The sequence below is a fragment of the Phacochoerus africanus genome, chromosome 14, assembly GCF_016906955.1.
Source record: "Phacochoerus africanus isolate WHEZ1 chromosome 14, ROS_Pafr_v1, whole genome shotgun sequence".
In the NCBI taxonomy this organism is placed as follows: domain Eukaryota; kingdom Metazoa; phylum Chordata; class Mammalia; order Artiodactyla; family Suidae; genus Phacochoerus; species Phacochoerus africanus.
In genome coordinates, this window is record NC_062557.1 from 60,253,562 (window position 1) to 60,266,603 (window position 13,042).

General features: G+C 66.3%; 1 protein-coding gene and 1 long non-coding RNA gene across 7 annotated transcripts in view; one reads left to right on the top strand and one right to left on the bottom strand.

Moving 5' to 3' along the window:
- Window positions 1–13,042, top strand: part of PEMT (phosphatidylethanolamine N-methyltransferase) — a 39,511-nt gene that overhangs the window by 14,558 nt on the left and 11,911 nt on the right. The window lies entirely within an intron of this gene.
- LOC125114057 (uncharacterized) lies at window positions 1,479–6,225 on the bottom strand. The gene is made up of 2 exons (XR_007131683.1): window positions 5,605–6,225; window positions 1,479–2,816 (listed from the first exon to the last, which is right to left on the bottom strand). It is a non-coding gene; the product is annotated as an uncharacterized LOC125114057 (long non-coding RNA).

The following is a 13,042-nucleotide window of genomic DNA, read 5'->3' on the forward strand; positions in this document are numbered from 1 at the left end:
TGGTGGCTGTGGGCCCTTGAGTGACGAGGCCAGTAGGTGGCACTGTGGGCCAGGCCAGGGGGCAGGGCAGGGGGCTCCCCCCCAACCCCAGCTTGTGTGCCCTTGTGCTCTGTGGCCTGAAGGTTGCCCATCTGGCTGCTCAGGCCCCTCCTGCCTACAGGGAATCACTGAGCACCTGAGGGAGGCCCGCCTGCCCTGTGCTCACCCCCAGGGCTTGGTTTCTGTGAGGGGAGGCCCTGCAGGCAGACTCTGAAATGCTGGCCCACCTGCCTGACCCAGGTGGCCCTGGGCAGCCGGGGGAGAGGACGGCTGGCTAGAGCCGGAGCCATCTGACTGCGGTCCAGACGTGGGCTCCGCTTAAGGAATCAGGCCGGGGCCCACAGGGGGTCTCGTGGTGCCAAGGCTCGGGGGCTGCACAGGGTCTGAGGTGCTGCTGGGCTTCTGGAGGAGCGGGGCTGGGGGATGAGGTGGCGGCCAGGCCGGCTGGTCCCTGAGGGAGGTCCAGCAGTGAGGGGTGTGTGAGAGGGGCACACGCGTGTGTACGGGCGTGTAGGGCACTTGGGCCGGGCTTAGACCAGGCTGTCTGACGCCCTGGGTCCTGTCTGGCTCGAAGGGCTTGGCTGCAAACCCCCACTGAGCTCTGAGCTGAGTTTCGGGACCAGCAATGTTCTCTGCAGGCAGGTGGGCTCGCCGGCCTCCCGTGGTGTTCCCAGCAGATCGGGCCTCCCGGCCCCGTCTTGCTGACCCTGTGGCCTTGAGGCTAGATGCGTGACCTGGGCCCACACACACCTCGCGGGGCGTCTGCTGTGACCCCTGGAGCTCTGGCGTCTAACCTCCGCCGTCCTCGTGCCATCTCCGCGTGCCCCGTGCCTTTGCTCCCTCCCTGCCTCCGCGACCCGCAGGTCTGTGGTCTGTTCTTTTTGAGTTTTTTTTTTTTTTTTGGTCTTTTTAGGGCTGAACCCGCAGCACATGGAAGTTCCCAGGCTAGGGGTCTAATCAGAACTACAGCCACAGCAATGAGGGATCCGACCCGTGTCTGCAACCTACGCCACAGCTCGAGGGCAACGCCAGATGCTTAACCCACTGAGCAAGGCCAGGGGTCAAACCCACATCTTTATGGGTACTAGTTCCTTAACCGCTGAGCCACCTCGGAAACTCCCTCCTTGTGAGTTTGTGTTTCACCTCCGGGATAAAACCAAGGGCCTAGGAGGTGAGGGCGGGCTGTGGGCAGGGCCTGGGGTGAGGGAGGTGCCTGGGGGTGGGGCCTGCGAGGGTGGGGGCCTGGGAGGTAGGGGCAGGGCCAGCCTGGTGTCATCATGGGTGAGCCCTGGGTGTCCTGGGGCGGGGTGTGTGCTGTAGTGGGGGTGGGTGCGGGCCAGGTAAGGGTGCCGCCCTTTCACCAGCCTGGCTCTGTTGTTGGCTTTGCCCATCCCTGGTCTTTTGAGAGCAGCCAAGATTCCATCGAAGACTTCCAAGGCTTGGGTTTTTGTCTCGTTTTACTGCTACCTTTGACCTGGGCCTCCCGCTGCCTCAGCTCAGGTGTGGAGGAATGGCCTTTACCTGCTTTCCCCAAGGGTGTGAAAGTGTCCAGGATGCCTGGGCCAGGAGGGGGCCGTGGGAGCTGCCTGGTTGCAGGCGCGTCCAGAGGGCTCGTGCATTCGCACAGAGGCCCGGGCCTTTTCTCTCCGGCCGCTTCCTGCGCTGTTGGCCGAGTGCTGGTCCCAGCATCGCAGCCCAGAAAAGGCCCGCGGCCTGGGGGTGCGCCTTGGAGCGTTTCTGTAGCTGCTTTCTCGCTTCCAGGAGTCAGGCATCAGCCAGGGAGAGGTTTTGAGGCACAGGAGGTGATGGCTGTGCTGGGGGTGGGTCTTGGGGGGGCCGTGCAGCACCTGGGCACGGTGTCGGCGCTCCAGGTCGCCAGGGCCCGTGCTGGTGGGTGTCAGTGCCGTGAGGGCCATTGCAGCACAACATTTGGGCTGACCCCAGCTGGCCGCGAGGGGGCCCGCAGCGCTGTGAGGTTCTCCCACCGTCCAGGGCCAGGTCCGCAGGCAGAGGGGCCGGCGGGGAGGGCCTGGCTCCTCGGCCGCCCTGACTGGACGGGCTCCCCTCCTTCAGGGGTTATCCTGCGGCCCAGATGGGAAAACAGCGTGGGAAGCTGTCCAGACCCGCTCTAGGCCCATGACCCCCAGGGCAGCCGGCAGGGGCTCTGCGCTGCGGGGCTCGGCTGCTTGATTCCTGATAAGGGCGTATCTTTCCTCAAACCCCGAAGGGCTGTGGTTGTCCGGGGAGGCGGGGGGGGCCGGATCCAATCCCTGCGTGCGGAGACCCCCAGGCTTTGGGAGCGTCCAGCTGGGCCGTCACCCGCGGAGCTGTGGGTCCCCGGTCTCGTCCCCCTGCTTGTTCCCCCGTTGGATGCTTTTGATGGGCTGGTGAGCTGCAGGGGGGCCTGTGCTCTGAGTTCTGCGAGCCCCTCCAGCAAGGTCACACCACCTGAGGAGGGTCCCGCAGCCCCGGGTGTACCGCCCGGTGATGACCTGGGCCTGCGACCGGGTCGGGGGCGGGGGCCTCTTGTGGGGCTGACGCCACCCCCAGGGGACCCGTGTTCATTGCTTGGTGGCGTTGGAGAAAGCACCCGTTACCGTCAGTTTCAGCTGCTCGTGAAGTTTTGGTCGCCTTTTAATGGCCCTTCTCCCCGGGAGGCCCTGCGCCTCTCCGTCCAGAATCCTGGGCTGTCCCGCGTTCTGGCGGCGAGCTTGGCGGGAAGTGGGACGGAGGCGATGCGGAGAGCGGGTTTGCTCTGCCCAGCAGGAGGCCGCCACCTGTGGACACCCACGAAATGCCCCATGGACTCAGGCCGGTCCAGGGGTCCCCCCTCCCGCCTGTGCGCGGCCTGGCCGCCCCCGAGCACCTGGTTGGGTTACCGGGGCCCCAGCAGCCGGGCGGGGTCTGTGCTGAGGGCGGCTCGGAGCCCCTGGGGCCCACAGAGGAAGGGCTGCCTTGGGAAGGCCTGAGCCGTGAGACGGGTTCCTGCGCGGAAGGCACGTCTGAGTTATGTCCCCCAGGGGCCTGTCCACGCCGCCTCTGGGACCCTCCCGCCTGCGTGCAGCCCCACCTCGCCCACCACGTTGCCACGGGGAAGGGTGGTGACCTTGGCGAGCTTGGGGAACCCCTAAGGGTGGGCTGTCTGACTGCCCGGCCTGGCTTTCCCTGTCGCCTCAGGAAAGGCGCTCGGCCTCAGTTGTCCCCATGGGGGACACGAGCGCCCTGTAGCGTCGGGGCGTGCGGGAGGAGGAAGGGCTCTGAGATGGTGCCGGCAGAGCTGCCCTGCGGGTCTTGGGCGGGGTGGCCGGGCGTGGGTGGCCCATCCAGGTCAGCCAGCTGATGGGTGTGGGGCCCCACCCTGTGTTTCTCCCGGCCTCTGGTGGACGGTGCATTGCGCTGCGGCAAGGGGGCAGCACGGCCCTGGTGCTGGGGCAGGGCATTCTTGACGACAACTGGCGGGGGCATCGTTGTCACCACCACCACTGAAGGGATTCGATGCCTAGGTTCCTGGGGCAGGGGTGGGGTGGGGTGAGCTGGGGGTGGGGGTGTCAACCCTAGGTTTTCCAGAAGCAGCAACTGCGGTCCAGAGAGGTGGCTTGAGAGCAGAGCTGGCCTGGCAGTGGGGGCTTCTGTGCACCACCCGCCCTCCACCCTACCCCTGAGGGCCTGCCTGGTGCAGACACAGCCCTAAGTGGCAGCCTGGACCTGGGCCCTTCCTGCTGGAGGAAGGGCCCCTCACAGCACTGGGCCCAGCCCTGCAGCCTGGTTCTGTGACCCGTGCTGGTGTCCTGGCTGGTGTGAACCCCGCCCCTCCTGTGTCAATATTATGACCGAGCATGGCCTTCCTGTAGGCGGGGATGCATGTGGCCCCTGCAAGGGGCAGCCACCTGGAATGGGTGCTTTGGGGCCGTGTGGCCCCTGGAGCCAGTGAAGCTGGCCTGGGCAGGATACACTTCTGAGCACACGAGCCTGGGCTGTTGCTGCTGTCACCTCCTGGCTGGGACCTGGGTGGGAGTTTTGGCTTCTCTGAGCCTCAGTTTTCTCATCTGCAAAACAGGCACAGGAGTCAGGGCCCCGAGGTTCAGGCGGAACCTTGCCTGGAGCCTCCTGTCTCCGGCGCCCTGGCCACTCCCTGTGGCCAGGCTGCCCAGGCGGTGATGCAGTCCTGCCATGGACAGGCTCCATTTGCCTGCCTAACTTGGGCCAGGCCTGCACCCTGCTGGCAGCACCCAACCTGCCGGAAGAGGTGCTGCATCGTTTGCTGTGCTCACATGCATGGCGGTGCCTCGGAAGCCCGTGGCGGTCGGCTGCAGCGGGGTGGGGGGGTACGTAGGTGTTGGTCCCACGGATTGTCAGGCTGCTCATGAAGGACAGAGGCCAGTTGGCACCTCAGCCGGTTGCGGAGGTGAAGGGTCCCCCAAGCCGTCTCCTTTTCCAACAGCCAAACCCCTGCATGAGCTTCCCCTGAGAAGCCACCAGGGATGAGGTAGGGGCGTGGGCAGAAGCTCCGGCTCTGTTGGCTGCAGGGCTGCGGCCCGAGGTCCTCCACGAGGCTGACTCGGTGGGAGGAGCCGGGCAGGGCCCTTCCTGGGAGCCCTGTGGGCGTGACGGGTATGGAATCCACAGCCCTGACTCACACGGTGCCCTTCTGGTTCCTTCAAGGGACCCGGAGAATCAACCACAGAGACCATCCGGGCCATCCTGGGTGAGGAGAAGGGGGCACCGCTCCCTGCCTTCCCATAGCCCAGCCCCCAGGCCACCCAGCTGCCGGGGGAGAGGGGGCCTGGCTGCGTGCTCTCTCTGGGGGCTGTTGGAGCCCTGACCCCGGATCTCTGGCCCGGGTCTGCATGTGACCCGCACAGAGGGCAGCTCTGGCTGCTTGGTCCCAAGGACGCGTGGGGACTCGAAGCCTTTCTAACCCCTGCCCTCCAGGCACCTTCACACTTAAATTTCTGGAAGTGGTGTGGGGGCTGGGACCCCGAAGGGACCTGGTGGCCGGGCAGGGGCTCCTCTGGCCACACAGGGTTGGAGCAGTGTGTTCAGAAGGCCCTGTTCCCTGAGTGCGGATTTGACACCTTCCCCGGCCGGTGCCCCCCCCGGCCCCCGCCCCCTACGGGGAGCTCGGAAAGTCAGGGGTGAGACCCAGTGCTCTAATTTTAGACCTTGGGTGTCTGTGTCAAAACAGCAGCAGGATAATGAAAAAGAAAGAGCGAGGACAGCCTGGCCTCCGCCCTCGTGAGCTGTGAGGCCAGCACGTTTCCCTGGGGAGGGTCACCCTGGGGGGAGGGCCGCCCGGCGGGGCCCCCAGACCCTCCGATGTCCGGGGTAGGGGCGGAGCTCAGCAGGCAGGTCTGACAGCAAGTCCCGGAGCGGGCTCTCCCAGCCCCTCCAGGGAGGAACTGCTTTGCACCAGTGAACCTGCCGGTTGTTAGGGAAGCTTTATCGTTGCTCAGGCCCCGCCTCCTGGGGGCCTTGGGGTGCCCTGTGCTTGTCCAGCGGCTCTGGCCACCCCCCCGGCGGCCATCGCGTCGCCTGCCCGCATCTGCCTCCCGACCGGCCCCTTACCTGCTCTTCCCTGCTGGGCAGGATGGTGGTCAGTGAGCCTCCGCCTGGGGCGAGGGCCACGGTTCCTACACGGCCTGGGGCCTCAGAGCAGCTGCTTGGCCCTCGTCACCTCACGAGCTCCCCCCGGGCCCCCGCCGTCTGCCCCGCCCCCGGCCGGGTCCCTCGATTGCAGCCGCTGCAGTTAGGACCCTCAAAGTTCAGATGTGGGCAGTGCCTGTGCCCGACACAGCTTGAGACGGGCCAGAGGTGGCCAGTGAGAGGGCCTCGCGGATGCCTCCCTGGGCCCCGGGCCCCGGGCCCCGGGCCATGCTCCGCCCGGGAGCTTCCCTGACCCCCTCCCGCTCCCACAGCCTTTCCTCGGCCGAAGCGAAGGCTGCTGCTTGGGGAGGAGCAGTGCCTGGCAGTGCAGGGGAGAGGGTCTCCTTGCTGCCCCTCCGAGTGGCTCGGTGGGCTCTGGAGACGGTTGACCCTTTGGCCTCGTGTGGACGTCCTGTCCCGCCCTCGGGGCTCAGTGGGGCCGAGCATCTCGTTTCAGACTTTGCCCCGTAAACAGCCCTAAAGCAAACGTGCTTGTCCAGCTTATCTGCTCGCAGGGCACGTCCCGGATCTGCTGGACCTGGCGCCTCCGGGTCACAGGACGGTGCGGCCGGGGTGGGGGTGGGCGGGGAGGCCAGCGGGGCGGCTCGTGCGTGACGTGTGGCCCAAGAGCCACGGGAATCCCTGGTGGGTCCCGGCTGGGTGTCTGCAAAGCAGCTGCTCAGGGAGCCGTGGGGTCCCTGGGGAGACAGCGCTGCCGGCAGGGAGCGTGCTGTTCTGTCTCCATCCTTGGGGGACAGAGAGCCACAGGCACCCCCCAGGTCCCCGCAGTGTTCCCGCGGGGGGTGATTAGCACAGAACACGGTATCTTGAGCCAGGCTGTACCCAGCGAGGAGAGACTGTTCCCAGCACGGCTCTGCCATGGGGTTGGGTTTCCATCAGGACGCAGCCCTTTGTGTTGCTGCTGCTGCTGGGGGGGTGGGGGGGGGCAGCTGCCTCCGGCCCCACGCTGCCCTCCGAGTTGTCACAGCCTCTGGGATGGCTCGGGCCACGGCTATGTGGCCGTGACCTGGACGTGCCTCCCTCCCAGTCCTCAGACCCGGAAGGACAGCACGGCTTCTGCCCAAGGAAGCGGGGGCTGGCCCAAGGCTCACGGGGACCCCTTGCTGTCTTCACAGCCTTGATGGGAACCTACCAGGGTTCAAAGTAAAAGGTAAAAGGTTATTTAAAAAAGGCCACAGCTGCTCTTGCTGTAGAGGGTTGGACCCGCCACCAGGTCAGGGAAACTTCTGGGCAATGCCACTGATTTGGCTGCATGTGGCCTGTGCCACCTCTGCATCCCATTGCCTGCCGGGCCTCCCGCCCATCTTCTGGGCCTGTGGCCCCCTTAGAGCCCTCAGGGACTCTCCCCCCTCCTCGCGGCCCCAGCCTCATACCTGCTGACCCCCTCCCCGGGCGCAGGCCCCTGAGTCTGGTCTGCGGGTGTCGGGGCTGCTCAGCTGGGTCCCTGTGGTTGGTGGGTGCTGGCTGCGTGGACGGAACCGCCGCCGTCTGCGCAGTGTGGCTGCCTCTGTCCGACGGCCCCTGGACTCGTGGCGTCCTTCCTTGCCTGGCTCCTCGGTTCCGCCTCCTCCCCCACCCCCACATGAGGCTTCCTTCATCCCAGCGACCACGCTGTCCCTCCGGCTGCCTCGGGCAGCCTCTGGCGGGCACAGCTTTCCTGCCGAATACCACGCCTGAGGTCCCGAAGGGAACCTGGCCTCCGGGGCCACACTCGGTCTGGCAAGACCGGTGCCCGGGGCCTTGCAGGTCACATGTTCCTGCTGGATGATCCACCTCTGTAGGGGCCTCCTCTGCAGCCCTCAGGGAGCCCACCCCGCGCCCCCAGTGCCCGTTCTCTGGCCATCCCATCCCCGGCACGGCCGGCCCACACTGGAGGCCCTGCGGGCAGAGGCTGTGCTGGTCCGGTCCCCTTGGTGCCCAGTGCAGCGCGGGGAGCCCGGCCTTGGCTGGTCTGTGCGTACTGCCACGGACCCTGGCAGCTGCGCTCGCCCCAAGGGCGTCGTGCCTGCCCTCAGCACCCGGAGCAGGAGGGCGCTCAGCCCTGGCCCTCAAAACCACCGCCCCTCAGCCTCAGTGCGGGGCCAGGCTCCATCCTGCTGATCACCCCGCCGCCCCTGGCCCCCTCATTTCTGTCCTTAAAACAGAGCCCGGGAGTTCCCGTCGTGGCGCAGTGGTTAACGAATCCGACTAGGAACGATGAGGTTGCGGGTTCGGTCCCTGCCCTTGCTCAGTGGGTTAACGATCCGGCGTTGCCAGTGAGCTGTGGTGTAGGTCGCAGACCCGGCTCGGATCCCGCGTTGCTGTGGCTCTGGCGTAGCCTGGTGGCTACAGCTCCGATTGGACCCCTAGCCTGGGAATCTCCAATATGCCGCGGGAGCGGCCCAAGAAATACCAAAAAAAAAAAAAAAAAAACAGAGCCTGGTGGATGGGCCGGGGTGGGGAAGCTGCAGAATGAAGAGTCAGCCTCACGACCCCAGCGGCTGCGAGGATGACAGGATGACGCGCGCCTCTGGGCGCAGCCTCGAGGCCGTTCCCCAAACTCACGGGGACTCAGGCCGGCCTCCAGGTTGTGAGCCGAGGGCCCCGGGCCAGCTCAGCACCCCCCAGAGTGGGAGCCCCTGACCCTCTTCCACACCGAGAGCCTGCTGCCAGTTCCCACCCTGTGCCCGCACCCCCCCCTCCCCCGGGATGCACAGCGGGGTGCCCTCCCCGCAGACCTCAGAGCCCCCCGGGGTTTAAATCTGTCAGCTCCCCGCCCCCAGCCTGGCCGTGTGCAAAGGGCCCCGCCTGCTTCTGTGCACAAGACCTCGGCACTCCCACGAGGCCTGGCCGTTGAAAGTGCGCCTGGCTGCTGGGCATGCCTGCCCCATGCTGTCACTCCCCTGCCCTGTGGACGTGGCTTCCCATGAGCCACGCGGGGGCAGGGGTGGCTGTGGGCCTGGGCGCTTAGCCGCTCTGGATTCAGCCCGTGTCCAAGTGCAGGTCGCCTAGGAGGTTCACGAGGACCCCCCCCTTGGTGTCCCTAGGCGGCTCGAGTGGGCGGCCTGAGTCCCACTGAGACCTTTCCAGGGCTCAGGAGATGCCACGGGGGGCAGAGCCCAGCCACGTGGCCCGGGGGCTTGGAGACCCCTGGGGACGGGAGGCTCTTGGCAGAGGGAATTTAATCGGCATACTGTAAGTATGAGGAACAGTGGCGAGAACGGCACCGTGTTACCTGGGCCCCAGGACACCCTGCACAGTTCCTGTCCCTGCAGCCCCGTGTTGTTGCGTCTCCAAAGCCGAGGACGTTTCCTGCCTCAGCACAGCCTCATTATCACCGGAGAACATTGAGAGCAAAAGTTTGGAGCAAGAGCAGGGCTTGCTCTGGGTTCTGGGTCGGAATGCGTGGGTGAGTCACTGGCTGCGGCCACCCCAGCGCCGCGGGGGCCGTCCCGGCCCTGCTGTCAGGAGTCTGGAGGACGTGAGGCCAGGACCCTGGACCCGGGGCGCGGGGGAGGGGCCGCCAGAGGCAGGCGAGGGGCAGAGGAGAGCCCCTCCAGGTGGCAGGAACATGCAGAAGCTGTGGCGTCCGGGTGGGTGGACGTGCTGGAGGTGTGAGGTGTGCGTGGGTCTGTGGGTGGCCTGGTCACGGTGGAACCTTATGGGGCGACCCGCGTGGCTGGGCTCCGTCTCAGTGGCCCCTGCCGACCTGTCCGCCGTGCCCAGGAGAGGTCAGGGACCCAGCGACGTGCAGCCCACGTGGGAAGCTGAGGACGCCCCGTGGCCCTGAGGACTGGGAAGTGCCCTGTGGGGCCGACGAGGGCTGGGGGCCCAGGCCCCCCAGGAGCAGCGCCTCCTTCCGCTGCCCACCCTGCAGGGGGCTGAAGGGTTCAAACTGCACTCCCGCCTTTCTTCCCCGAAAGACAGCCCCACCTAAGCGCGCGGCCTGGCCCTGGCCAGCTGTGTCCCGTTGTCCAGCCCGCGCCCAGAGGCTGGTGATGGCCAAGGGACAGGCCCCTCCCAGCTGCTGACGCACGACAGGCGCGTCATTGGAGGTGCGCTGGGGTGAGCGCCCTTGGTCACCTGAGCCGGCGACCTCTCCCGAGCCCGGCCCGGCGGACTGTCACCCCAGTCCATGGAGACGGGCCTCTTTCTGGATGACCTGCGAGGGAGCCCGATTAGGCGAAGCATACATCTCAGCGCAGCGCTGGCCGGCGGGGGACGGGGCAACCGCAGCCTGGCTCCGGCTCTGCCCATCCGATGGCCGCCGATGGGCCCCACGGCCCCGCGACACCTCGAGGCCGCACCGGCGCCTGGCCGTGCCCGCCCTTCTGTGCAGGGGTCCGCAGGAGCCCTGCAGCCCTGGGAGGTCCCGGCCCTGTCACTGTGCCTTGGGCAGGTCTGTCCCTCTCTGAACGTCAGGCGTTTCACCTGGAAAGCAGCTGCGGGAGTACTTCTCTGTCGCCTGCTGCTGCCTCCCTGATGCAGCCCAGGTCTCGGCTGACCTTTCCAGCCCAGTCAGCGGCCTCTTGGCAGTTGCCACCACCGTCTACCGTCCGGGACTGGGGACCAGACCCCAAGGGACGGAAGCTGGCCACACCTCACGGCTGCTGCGGTCTGGGGTCCCAGGGCCGGTGAGCAGACAGGTGGCGCAGTGGGTGACGGGACAGCCGCAGAGGCCCTGGCTCCTCGCTGTCAGCGCCGCGTCCTGCCGCGCCTTGACTCTGGGACATGTCCCCGAGGGTCCCCTGCCGTCTCCTGGTTTGTCTTTCCTGCCCACCCTCCTGGGGGTCGCACCGCAGGGTGGTGGGAGGGGTGGTCCTGGGCGCTCAGACCACTGAAGGCCTGTCTGTCTCCAGCCCAGCAGATGCGCATGCGCACGGCACCCCTCGGCTGGGGTGCAGGAACCAGCCAGGGTCCGTCCCTGCGCTGCCCACCCCGTCTGCTCTCGGGGTCTCCGTGCAGAGGCAGGGCGAAGCCGGCATGCTTGCCTGTGTACAGCCGGGGCGGAAACCAGGCTGGGGGCCTCGGGGGGGCTTCCATGGCAACGAGTGTGCTGTGTCTCGATGAGACAGCTGCCCCGTGACCGTGCGTGTGGTCAGAGCTCACTTTGCATTAAAACGGGTACATTTTCAGCACATGTGAATTTCGCTTTTACCTCTCAATCTGCCCGCACATCATCTCCCTGCTAACAGGAGCTCGTCTAACCTCAGAGGGAAAAAGGAGAAGAAGCTGGCGGCGGCGGTGCTGGTACTGAGTTGGTGTTGGGGGCGCGTCCCTGCCCGACCCCCCCCCCCCGCCCCCGCGCTGCCAGGGAAGGCCCGGCTGCGTACGGAACCCACATGTCCAGACAGCCGCCCAGCCCAGCACCAGCAGGTCCGAATTTCCTCTCTGAGGCTGAAGTTCACGTCAATATTGACCAAGAAGGCAGACCGCATTTTTTGCGCTATACTGGGTTATAGTTGAGGAGCCGCTCACTCCTGGGCTGTGGCTTCTTCAGGTGGCCTTGTTTTATTTAGAGCTTAGAGAAGATCCTGCAAAGCTGCGTGTAGCCCACACACTGTCGGTGCCGTAGGAAACCGCATTCAGGTCCGTCCTGAGCGGGTCTTCAGTGAAGAACCCGCTCTCCTTCCCCTGCAGTGACTCCTGACAAAAACCTGAGAACAGTGTCAGGTCTGCTTGGTGAGGCCGTGTCACTGGACACACCGGCCCGCTGAGAGGCCACGTGGCTTCCTTCAAGGTGGGCACGGCGCCCGCCTCGGCCACCGCACTGCCCCGTCCCGGGGCCAGGGAGAGAGAGCAGGTCACACTGGGCAGTCTGCGTGACGGGTCCTCCTGAGGGATGTGCCAGCTGAGAGCCCCTGGGCCTCTGCCCTGACTCCCGCAGGGGCAGGCTGCACCGGCTTCCACCCAAGCCCCTGCCTGACCAGCTTCTGAGTTGGCAAATGTGCCCGAGCCGCCTGTGAGGCTGGGGGCAGAAAGACCCTCCCCGGCCCCAGCCCCCTTTCGGGGCTCCCAGGGGTGGGGCCTGTTCCGAGGTCCCCGCTGCAGAGCCAGGGCTGCAGGGCTGTCTGTCTGCCCCCTGGGCGGCAGCTCCGTGGGGGCCGGGCCTCTGAGCCCCTTTCCTTCCCCCATCTTGTCTTTCCCCCACTGCCCCCAAAGGCAGGAGAGGGGGCCACCAGGCACAGCGTGACCAATGGACAGACGCGGTGTACAAACAGCGGGCCTGTTGGGGGCCAGCGCTGGGGCGGGGGGAGGGCACCCTGTGTGGGGGGGCAGCAGAGGGCGAGGAGGAGCGCGGGACCCAGGGGGCGGGAGTGGGATGGGCTGCCTGGCGCCCCCTCCGCTGGACCCCAAGCTTTGCCTCTCCTTCCTTATTTAACGTAGATGGTTTGTGGCTGCACGGGAGGCGTGTGGAGAGTCCCAGGGCTGGAGGTACCTTTGTGGCGCAGCGGAAACCCACCCAGCGAGCATCCATGAGGACTCAGTTCCACCTCTGGCCTCGCTCAGTGGGTGAAGGATCCCGCGTTGCCGTGAGCCGGGGTGTAGGTGGCAGGCGCGGCTCGGATCCGTGACGCTCCGGCTGTGGTGGAGGCCGGCAGCTGCAGCTGCGATGAGACCCCTAGCCTGGGACCCTCCATCTGCTGCTGGTGCGGCGGTAATTAAGACAGAAGGACAAAAAACGTCTGTGTGTATCTTAAAACTTCTTTATCGTGCTAAAATGTACACAACATTTGCCCTCTTAGCGTTTCTGTGACAGCAGGTCTTGGGCATGTTGCCTGCGCCCAGGCTCACGCTCCTGCCCGGCCCCACTCCAGCCAGCCGGTGGGTCTCAAGTTCCCCAAGCCCGCTGGGGGCCTCGGGGGGGGGGGCCGAGGGGCCGAGGGCGGTACCCCCTCCCCAGGAGGTGACCGCCGTCTTGGTCAGTCTGCTCTCTGGCGGTGCCCGTCACGGTGTATCTAAGACCGGGGCGCGTGACTCAGGGTCCCGCGGGCTCTCCAGCATGTTTCATAGCCGCGGGCTCATGATTAGATTTACAACCCGCCCGGGGTTCATGGTCGTGTGTGGTCTGAACTACCGGCTCTAACACGGGCTCTAGCAGCAGCTCACTATTATCTTGTGTGCGACCCCCGGTGCCATGATCCCCTTTGTCCTCTGAACAAGCTGCCGTTGCACTTGTCACAACCCGGGGCCCCGCCCACCCACGTGGGATGAGCTCTGGGCTCTGTCTGTCTGTCTGTCCGCAGTGCTGAGCTCTGGGCGGTGACACAGCCCCAGCCGTCGGCCCCCGCCTTGTTCTTCTTTTTCAGTTGTTTCCGTCATTCTAAGTTCTTGGCGTTTCCCTGCTCCTCTTACGCTG